A 12,018-nucleotide genomic window follows, 5' to 3' on the forward strand; every position below is an offset into this window, starting at 1 on the left:
AAATAAAAATACTAATTCTACTATTACTGTTAAAATCTGTAACCAATGGAAACAATTTATACATTTATTCTATAAAATTATTATTTTTTTTTTAGAACAAAATTGTAAAAACAATATGTGTTTCCGAAATAAAAAGATATCAACGAAAATTGAGTGATATCTCAACTAAAACAATCCGCTGAATGCCGTGTAAAAAAACGGCTCTAAAAGTTGTGATATCATTTTATAACTAATTTTTTGAATTATAGGTAATGTCTTCATAATTCTAAGCGGTTTTTTTTTTTTAATGTTAAGGTGATCCCTTGGTCAATTCCATTTAAGACGGCGGGGTGGGTTATCAAGATTCAAAAAGAGTAAGAGACGAGAGGTTTGAAATTAGAGGATTTGAATGGTTGAAAGTGTTTTTATGAAATGATTTATAATAATGGGTAGCTAGTGTATGAATGGTTGGGATTTTGAGGTCAGAATGGAGGGTGAGATTGCTGACGTACCAGTGGACGAACACTATAATTTTATTTTTTTTTTAACATTCAGTTTATTGCTCAACAATTATTATATAATATTATAACATATTGGGTAAACATGAGATAAGAAATATAACTACCTAATTTTAATTAGGATACAAAGATTTAATATCGGTATATGTATTTAAAACATTAGTGGGATATAAACTATAAGTATAATAACCATGGATAGACTATTATGTTATAATGAGGATAATTTTACGAAAATAACTATGGAGATAAGGAAACTTTGGAGATTAGTGCGTTAAGAACTGAGGAGAGGAGAGTAATTAGTGGACTGATTAGAGAGTTGAGGTTAGTAATAAAATTAGATAGTATGACGGAAGTGTGATCTGTGGATGAATCTTGAACCCTGGTGGCTTCAACGTAAGATTTCGGATTTGAATGATGGTTTGACTCTGGATCTTTGGCTGGAGGTGCTTTTGAAGATCTTATTTTTTTTTTTGAGCTCTTTTGAAAACTAGGTATCCCCTGAAGTTTGCGGTATGGTCTCCGGAGAAAAGTGCATACTTGGCAGGACTTTTCGAGTCCTTGGTGCACTCGTTGGTATGATGTTCCGAACCACATTTTACGCAGCGGGAAACGTGGTTGCAATAGTTTTTGCGTATGGCAAAACGCTTGGCATTTATGAAATTTTGAAAGGCTATGGCTCTTTTTGTGGGGTTTTTCGATAGCTACTTTGGTATTAAGCATCGACTTAATATTGTGAATGTCCTCGTTATTTTCATTAGGGTAGATATCCACAAAGAAAAGTGGAAGGGGACGTTTATTTTTGTCTTTGGCGTTGTAAATGTGTTTTACTTGATGTCCTAGTTCATCCAGAGTGGAGGAAATATTGGTACCTAAGGTCGAGGGGTGTACATTTCTGATGACGATCCTGTAGGGACGTTGGAAGTGAGGTGAAAATGAATGAAAACTGGCGTCAGAAAATTTTGTTGAAGCTATTACGACCTGAAGGTTGGATGGTGAGACGAGAAGCCGAAGCCTTGCAAGTAAAGGCGTTTGGGCCGATAATACTTGTCAAAATAGAGTTGAAGGCGGAGTAATTTGCAATGTTTTTTTTTTGTAGATTGGCGGAGACGGCGGATCAAAATCCTGGACAGTGTGAGGTGACATAGTGGAGTCGTCTTTAGAGCTGATTGAAGGTGTGGAAATATCGCTATTTTCACAGTTATTGTTATTGACTAGGACGGAAAATTTGTTTGGAGAAACGACAAATTTTGATTTTTTATCATTCTGATAGGTAACAGAGACAAATTCGACAAATTACGTTTTGAGGAGCTGCGTGTAGTTGGCAAATTTGAACCAATTTTTTTAGTGTTTTTATTCGTTGACATTGTTATTTGAAAACGACCGATAGTATACACTAATGAGCGCACTGCTGCGATAAAGGAGCGAGATAATACAAAGTACGTGTGTTCATGTTGAACGTTACAGGCGAACTGAACACAATAATTTATAATAGAAAAATGCTTAGATTTACAAATTGAAGCATGGTTTCTGGTAAAAAAAAATTTATGTTATTGGTGATTAGGATGGTAACGAATCTATTTACACCATTTTTTCGCTACAGTATTGGCTTACATCTAAATTAATAACATGCAGTAATTATATTTAAAACAATAATATACTAATAATAACTAAGTATACAACATAATAATATGTGAGTTGGTTTTGGAAAGTTTAATATTCTTTATAACTAAATACTAATAGAATAACAAATAATTACTTATAGCAATATACATTTATTATAAAATATCGTCAGAAGAAAAGGCTGACGGTCAACAAACAGTTCTGTTTCCGCACAGAATCATTTTTCACATGCAATTATAAATGTATCTTTGAACTTAAATTTAACACAAATTTTACAGTGACATAATCAATGAGAGGTACATGACGTTTTTTAAACAGCATGGTAACTAAAAAAAAAATATTTTGCCATTTATCAAATTTATTGTAAAAACTGGCTTTTCTTGAAATAATTTAGATTTTTATCGTAATTTCATCTAATAAATAATAAATAGTATAATAATGTTGAAACAGACCATTTTATTCTCACTGAAACTCAAATTTTTCACTCGATCACAGTTTATACCAAATAATAATATAATAATGTATACGCACGTGTTTAATGAATTATTTATATACTTGGATGGTTATAAAATATTTAAGTCTGCGGTCCGGTTAAGCTCGTACGTCATTAGTCAAGTTTTTCAGTCCATCGGTCAAACCGAAATTATTATTTAATAGTATTATTGCCTCAGTGTTTGTTTATAATTCGTCAAAACTAATTTATTAGACCAGCACTATATAATATTGTTTACGTCATAATATCACCGTGTTAAAAAGTTAAACGCGTACATAAAATTATTTTCGTTTAATAATAATAATAATAATAATAATAATAATAATAATAATAATAATAATAATAATAATAGTAAGAAGAACTTTATTTCAGAAATAATTTAATTATTTTATTTTAAAAATACTTTCAGACCTAACCTCGAGGTAAACTTGTCTTAGGTTGGGTGAGTATTAATAATGAAAATAAGGTAAATTATAAAAAAAGTAATAATACTTTGTATTATATATTTTTATCTTATTTAAATATTTAATACATAATATAAAGAATTAATTTTCATCAAACGAGGTTATACCTCAGTAGTGAATACTAAATTGGGCCAAATACTATTGTTATAATATAAAATGGTTAATTAATATTTTAGTAACTAGGCATGTGTTATTTTTTAGACATTATTACTATTTAAATATGTTCAAACGGTTTCCAGGCCAAATAAAGAATAATTTATTTAATTTAAATTTTTAAATTTTTATTTTTTTCTTTTATGGATATATAGACTATCTATTCTTATTAGGTACAAAAAGAGTATTAGATAAACTAAAATTAATAGCATAAATACTTGTACCTACACTAGTTTTCAGTTGAATCAACTTAGGGCCGCTTATAAAATGTCCAGTTAAAGTTAACCAACATTTAACGTTGACTCCAAAAACCGCACACTTTTGATAAAATATAGGGCAAAACCGCACACTTTTGGTAGATTAAAACCGCACACATTTAATAGGTTAAAACCACACAATTTTAAATATTGTCGTATCCAAAAACCGCACAGTTATGATTTTGACCCCGAAAAGGTCGATAAACAAAAAACGCATATGTATAATTAATTATTTGTTCTCATTATTCTCATAGTTCATCAAAAAAAAATGTATATATTTAAAAATTGTATACCTATAATATAAATTAATTTCAACTTAAAAATGTATATATTCAATAATTTAAAATATTAATTTAAAAAAAAAATGTAAAGCTAAAAATTTATAGGTATTTCAAAAATTTAAAATATTAATTTAAAAAAAATTTAAAACTTTTAAAGTTTATTGGCTGAAACCGACTGCCGACGATTTTTAAAAACTTTATACAATTTCTTTATAGTAATAAGCACTTGCCCCCTCTGTTACTTTCAATAATTTTAAAATCTATTATAAAAATTTAATATATTAACGTTTTAACACTAAATTATAAACGTAGGTACACTAACCGAATCGAGACCGGCTAATAACGAGTGACAACTAAATACTTGATTATTGAATAGTACATATCTTATAATCTTATCTTTTCACTATATTCACTAAAAATAGAGTGCGGTTTTAACCCACTATTAATGTACGGTAATTTGTTATACAATGACTGATTAGCTGTGCGGTTTTTGGCTATCGACCCTTTAAGGGTCAAAATCAAAAGTGTGCGGTTTTTGGATGCAACCGCATTTAACCGGCCAAATTCTTCCGGTAATTAAGTCTGTTATTAATCGGTTAGCTTAATCGTTTTCAATTAATGTTGACAACTGCTCCGTATGTTTCCGCGTTACAATCGAACAGACCGTTGTCATACATGTTATAAGGTGCTCGAGGACGTTATAAAGTATTCATACACTACTATTACACTCATGTAATATATTATAAATGTTGTACATTTGCTTTATGACTTAATTTTTAATCTTGCTGGTTTTATCGGAGAACACCGGAAATGTCTTAATATACCTTAGATATTTCAGTGTTCCTGGAACGGCGTCGCGTCGTAAAGCAGCATCGTTAATCTATTACAGACACATCCTTACGGGAAATCAATGGCAGCACTACGGCATTGAAGACGGCAACCGTTTTATTTATGTATGTCGCTTTCGTAGATTTGTTTTCCTGGTATTTTACAAAGTTATGATTATAATATTATTAATGTTGCAAAGTTAATGTAAATGTATATTTATTGAGACAATATAACATGTCGTCTTAGACAGGAAATTTAGTTACACCATTCTCGAAGGTATTTCTTCCCAGTAGCTCATAATTATTAAAATTTTTTTTAAAAATAATATTAAATGTTCTTATAATATTCAACCCTTAATTCTCATAAATGTTTATTAAGAATACATTTTTTTGTTACAGGTTATAAATTGTACAATCGACTTGACTGAGCATGTAAAAAATAGTGTTTAATATCGGCAAATTATATTTATATGCATATTAAAAACTCCGTTCACTATAATTTATAAGTTAGTGATTGATCTCGTGTACCTACTTCGTTGCCCGTAAAAAATGACAATTTTTAAAAAAATTGTGATTGTTCAACTCTTTTTGGGTGTAACTTGCTGCATTTAGTGCAACTTAGCCACCCTGCAGGTAGGAAAGTGCGGACAATGTCATTGGCCTATGTCCTTAGTAGGATATAATGTATAAATCACATAATAACTATGAAAATTACTGATATTTTAATTTTATTTCCTATATTGACATAATTATACATTATCATTCAAAAAATAACTATTGATATAGCCTAAATACAGTTTTTAAACATCGTAAAATACACGTTATTGAAAATATATAGTAGTAATATTATAGTCTTATCAATAACTATTATAGTAATTGACTTATTATACTTAAAAATTCCAAAAACCAGAATTTTAATAAATCCTTAACTAGCATTCAAATTGGGTGAGCGTGCAATAGGTACACGATTAGATCACAAATTATTTATAACAAAACCTATAGATTAATTTTTAAAAAGTGGGTCGAAGACAAGACGTTTAGGTAAACGTAAGTATACCTATAATATTATTACATTATCGTAGTTTCTTTATTCAACAGGTAGTTGTGTGCAAATTTCCACACCCCCTTTGCTCAAAAACGACAACGTTGAAACACATAGGCTATTTTATTTTTAATGTGGTATCCCCGTTAAGGCCTAATCTACACACACAAATAATGTGTCCATTTTATCCACACTTTCACTACAAAGTAATTTACTATTAAAGTGGTTTCACACTATACGTTTTAGACGCAAGCGAACGCGCGTTTTAAAAACGCTCCGTTTTGAACGCATGCGTTTATTAGTTGCACACTAGACGCACGTAACCGGATGATCAGCGTAGTATACCTATTAAAAATATTGTTGCCTAGTAATATATTTAATGTACATAGGTATATTATTTATAATTATTAAAATTTATATTAAAATCATTATTGACTATTTTGGCATGGGGTAGATTTGAATCTTCATTAATGGGGTACATACAGGTTTATTTATTTATTATTAAAATAAAGAAAAAGTTTAATTTAATTTAATATTTATTTATGTTCAACATTCAAATGTGGCCCTTTAACTGTATAAGACACATATTTAAATATATCTCCTGCACGTTCAAAGTTAACCTAACCTAACCTTATCGGGCTTATGTATGGGGTACTTTTGAATAAAAATATACTCAACTTTATAGTAATAAATTAAATTGGTTATTGAATTATATAAGGTTGTTATGAGTCAAATAGTAGGTATTCACGACCATCTAGATTCTAGACTACAGATTGCAATTATCAAATACAAAATTTGTCAAAAAATTAAAATAATTAAATGTAAATTTCATTCAAATCTGCCCCACTCCCTCCCCCCTATCTACCTTTCAATGAAACATTTTTTTGAAATAAACGTTGTATGTTATTCTAAAAATGTATTACAATACAAAATACTTGATACTTACCAGACTTGTAATCATAGTCAATAGCATGCGCAGAGTTTGAATGCAGGGGGGGGGGAGTACCATATAAAAAGAGCCCATTTTGGCTAACTTCTAAGTAAGTAGGTAATATAGCAATTATTGAGTTTCATATTATAGTTGTCATGATATAGTACTTAACCAGCTGCTTATACAGGTAGTTATATTAAAAATAACATTACTTACCTTTATTCCAGATCGCCTCTTCTGCTTGAACTTCAAAAATGAATTTCTCCATGTCAAACATGGTCAAAATTTAAATATTTAAATATGTGACTTGACTGGAGAAACGCATGCGTTTAATCGCATAGTGTGAATGATGTCGGTTTAAAGTATTATTTAATTTTAGATTGCGGGTACGTTCGAACGCACCAAATTAAACCAGTCCGATCGTATGCGATCAGACGCGATCGACCGCACGTTTTTTCCCCTAGTGTGAAAGCATTTATTCATTCGCGGCAATCTAACGATCAATGGTGGATCCATTTTTGTTTTTAATATACCTATATAAGAATTGTTTAATAGATATATATTTTGACGTAAGACGATCGAAGTTGACAATAGTTAGAAAAATAATAATTTAATGATGGTAAAATTTTAAAAAGTCTGTCCATGATTGGATTGAACATTATGGAATTCAATGATGCAGCTTGAATTTTTTTTATATGGTGAATTTGTGGATTTAATTTTAAATCAATTAGAAATATAATAATACTTTGTTTATTTAAATAAAATTATTAAACGCACGCACTGGTGAATTTTTATTCAAAATAATTTATTTTAATAGGTAACTACTTTTAATTTTATCAGCCAACACTCATATAGTTATAAGTTACATGGGTTTATTATTATAAGGAACTTCATTTTTTAATACTTACGTAATATGGATATTTGTGAAAAATGTAACAGTAACAATAAACCAACATTAGAATAGTGGCAGTAAATATATAAACCGTTCAAGTAATTTTATATAAATAAAATTGACACTTCATTTGCACTTAAACTGCTGTAAAGTAGCGGCCTGTACAAATATGTCTATTATAAGTAAGCTATAAGTTATAACTATAGTACTAGGAAATTATAGGAGCTAAAAAGGAAAAATATGAATGTAAATATGCACAAAAAATTGTAAAATATGCATGAAAAAATTTCAAACATGCAAATTGTTTGATTAATGTTCATATAAATTTAAAACTGCAAAAAACCCATTTTCTGTTGCTATCAAATATATATTGTACTAAATGAAATCTTAAATTTGGAAAAATAAATTTATAATATTTAAAATATGGCAAAAAACTGTATGGAATTTTGACATTTTATTGAACTGAACAATATAATATGTAATTACAAAATACATTCGAAAAGATAGTACATCGGAATATATAGGCGCGATAGCAATTAAATGCGCATCGCATCGTTTTCGTTAAACGAAAAGTCGATTGCGGTGATATGGAGTAATATACTAATATATATTCAATACTATTACTAAAATAGGTACACAGCTTAAGAAAGAAAAAGATCAATATATTTTTTAGAAAATATTAAATATGCAAAATAAATTAATATGCGTATGAAGATCAAGAAATATGCACTTTTCCCCTAAAATCGAAGAAATATGCATTTTAAATTTTCGATTTTTAAACTGATCATTGTCTAGCTTGGATTCTTCTATCTTATAGTATGTTCTATATATCGAGAGCATATCGAATAATATACAACTATTACAACTTCCAAGCCCCAATAATTATAACATTTAAAATACTATCCTCGTCACCAACTATTTTCATATATACTATTATTAGGTACTATGAAATATTTTTAAGTCATTAATGCATTATTATTAATTTCATTCTTATCGATAACTACTAAAAATGTGAAAAAATAAAAAAAAAATAAAAATGTTCTCACTCATGCATGTTCTAATCATAACCAGCGAGATGGGATAGAGCAGTAAAATATGGACTTCCTTATACGACCTACAGTGTTGAATGTTGATTATTTTAGGTGGGGGAAAATTAATTAACTAATTTATAACTTTACTTTTAAGTTGAAACACTCAATATTCAATCTAAAATTCAAAAAATCAAAACTTATTGGGTACATTAAAACAATTCACTGTTGTAATATTATGGTATAAATAAATAAATAAATTCTATTCGATTAAACATTTACACAGTGTATCATACAAGACAATATTATATTCTTCTTATTTTTAGCCAGCATGGTATTACACTTATGTTTAATTACTATAGTAAATGCCTTAATCCACTCGTTCTCTCCGTCCCCTTCACATTATAATTTATATCATTATATTTATGTATATTGTATATCATTCACATTTTTCATACTCAATGCATTTGAAACAGTTTAAACCTAGTTTAATGTAATGATTAAAACTAAAATTAAATTAAAAATAATACAATCTGCATTGAATCTTGTCACACCTGACAGCTAATTTACAAAATCATTTATAACGTATTATCTTGGTGCAATAATTAGAAAATATCAATAAATCCCTCTAAAAGTGTAAGCGTTTTGTTCATTCTACGTCGTAACCGTATTTCACCCTCGCTAAATTTTAATTCTTAACAATATAGCTATCCTTATTCGTAGTCGACTGGCAAATATCTTGGTGTAACGTTGGAAAAAATATCAACTTGATTGTTGCACTTATCCTCTAAACATCAACAAGCCAAGCAATGCTTTTCCCAATTCTAAAGATGAAGTCTACATCACAGAAAAAATGATCGAATAATTATCTACACAATTCCGGTCTAAGGCTAGCTTCCGGGCCATTATTTAAATCCATTCCAATTTCCAACATACTCAATATTCCCCATACGCCATCTTTATGTCTAATGTGAAAAAAAATACCATGATACGTTTAACATGCTAAATGCATTTTTTAAAAGGGTATATTTTCGATATTTTTAGAGAATTTAAAGCCGAGCCCTAGTAACAACTAATAACATTAATTATTGTGCACGTAATTCGCGTTGTCTCCTAGCGCGTGTTTTGACCGCCCGCCGCATACCTATATATAATATTATCATTATACCACCTATTTTTCAACCATCCAACCGCCAGTCACCAATGAGCTGCAGCAGTCGTTCGCACAGTTTCGGCAACGGTCGGTCTTTTTTTTTTTTTGGGGGGGGGGTGGGGGGGGTGTATGGTTTGCAGGTATATGTTTGCGGTTGGTGGGTGGGTGAGCTGCGAAGGAGTCGTGACGAGGGGAAGGTGTGATCGACCAGGTGGGAAAGTGCGTTCGGTGATCGTGGGGGAGGGGTCGCTGCCGACGACGCCGCCGCTACCTGTTACACGGAAAGCCGTTTCCGAAAGGATTTCGTTTCAGTAGCGCCGAATTAACGGTCTGAATCGTGTTGTGAGCCGCGACGTACTCGTAGGTGGGTAAATGATTATTATAATATTTAGCCGTAGACAAAATAATCGTAATTTCTCATACATTGACCATCGTAAAAGTATTGTAAATGATTGTGTCACATTCCCGCAAGTGTACGACAATAATATTATTAATCGCTCGCTTCGGGGGGGTTGCGTTGACTGAAAAAAATAACCAAAAACAATTTTTGTTCGACTTGCTTGTGCTGTGCATAAAATTATAATTTTTTACACATATTTACAATACAATAATAATATATGACGTATAAAGTGTGTGACTTCATGATAACAGTGACTTCTGCGCCGAAAACACATTGCCGCAACCAGGTCAGTACAATAACAGCAGAAATAGTTTTGTATATTATATTATTAATTATTTGATTAAAGCCGCGACAACGGTGGTTATTATTGGCTCATAGATTATTATATTATTATACTATATAAATATAATATATTATATAGGTAAAAGTGATATGTCTATACGTTGCGGTCACTGTCAATCGGATTTGAAAAGAACTAAGTGCAGCTATTTGTGCTCACCCTGTAGGTACTAGGCATACTAGCGTTTGAAAATGTATACGCCAAAAATGCGTATTTGAACGTGCAATAATAATATATACTATTACACCGTTTACTGAGTCATTTACATTAATTGTTATGCTACAATATACCTCGGCGTAATGCAGGTGTGGGCACAATCGCAGTTCCAGATCACATGATGTTATACAACCTTCGACCGGCTTACATAATATTATAATATTATATGATACTAGCAAAAAAATAAAACCTAATCGGGAAACTATTAAACGAAGATGGTGGACCACCATAATCAACCAAATGGATTATTTTTGTTTTGTATACTACTCGTATAATGTAAAATAATATATTTCTTTTAGATTCGGAGTGGAACGATGAATGTATTGATTTTACAACAATGTGTGTATTATTTTATATTTTTTTTTGTGTGTGTCTGGAGACACTTTTTATAGTAAAAAAAATGCTTTGATTTTCAACTTCAGCATCTCTTCTGATAGGAAAGTGAATCTAGCTGGTACTTTAGGGAATCAAAAGTAAAAAAATTCCAAGAACTCTTCCTAATTATCTGGAAAAACAAAAAAGGAAAATTAGGAAAATATGCATATTTTACACATCTATTTTTTTTTTTTAGGTAATTCAATAACGAATACGTAGATACTTGAAATTTTCACTCAATGTTTATAATTTATATCAACTATTCTATACAAAATATTTTAATTTTAAAAATATTTTGACTCTTTTTAAGATATTTATAGGCGCGATTACTTTTCTATTTTTTAGGTTTTTTTTTTTAAAAATAATTAACGATAAAAATTAAAAATTTAAAACAGGGTTTCTCATAAGTGGTTTTTAGTGGAATTAAAAAAAAGGTTGAGCGTTATTTCATAAATATTTATTATGAGCGTCTGAAGTATACATTTTGACGACAAAATCACGGATATTTTAAAATTATTTTATTATTAAAAATGCATGAAATGTTTGATATTCAAGCGCTAAGATTTGAAAATTGAATACAATAATGTTCCTCGTTAGTTGTTATTGTTGGAATTTTATTTTAATGCACCTATATATTATTATAATATATTTTATACACAAATGACATTTTCAAATTCAATGTTTTCGGAAATCATTAATTCAACATACCACGTATTACTATTAATAATGATAAATTAAATTACTTTCATAACATGGACAATGGACATAAATGATATATATCATAAAATATACTTATAGTAATATAGTCAGACAGGCCGTATTCGACCGTATTCGTTCGGAATCTTTTTTCGTGCGCGATGATTGAACAAATTTGAATTTAAATTTAACACAATATACATTTTTGCAGTGAATTACTCAATGACTACACTCGGCACCTACAACAGTGCAGCAGAGCCACGGCGGCTTCCTACTCTTCTCTTTTCTTTTTTTTTTTTACATTGGAATTAAACGCGTCGGAAAACAATTTAGAACCCGAACGTGGGACGTGT

At 29.8% G+C, this 12,018-nt stretch overlaps 1 protein-coding gene across 1 annotated transcript in view; it reads left to right on the plus strand.

The window, feature by feature from the left end:
* The first annotated feature begins 9,837 nt into the window (after positions 1 to 9,837).
* The window catches only part of LOC115034189, a 91,406-nt gene continuing 89,225 nt past the window's right edge, over positions 9,838 to 12,018 (plus strand). Inside the window, exon 1 of the mRNA XM_029490129.1 lies at positions 9,838 to 10,324. The gene's annotated coding sequence lies outside the window, so the exon portion shown is untranslated. The remainder of the gene's footprint in view (positions 10,325 to 12,018) is intronic.

Source organism: Acyrthosiphon pisum, chromosome A2 (genome assembly GCF_005508785.2).
Source record: "Acyrthosiphon pisum isolate AL4f chromosome A2, pea_aphid_22Mar2018_4r6ur, whole genome shotgun sequence".
NCBI lineage: Eukaryota > Metazoa > Arthropoda > Insecta > Hemiptera > Aphididae > Acyrthosiphon > Acyrthosiphon pisum.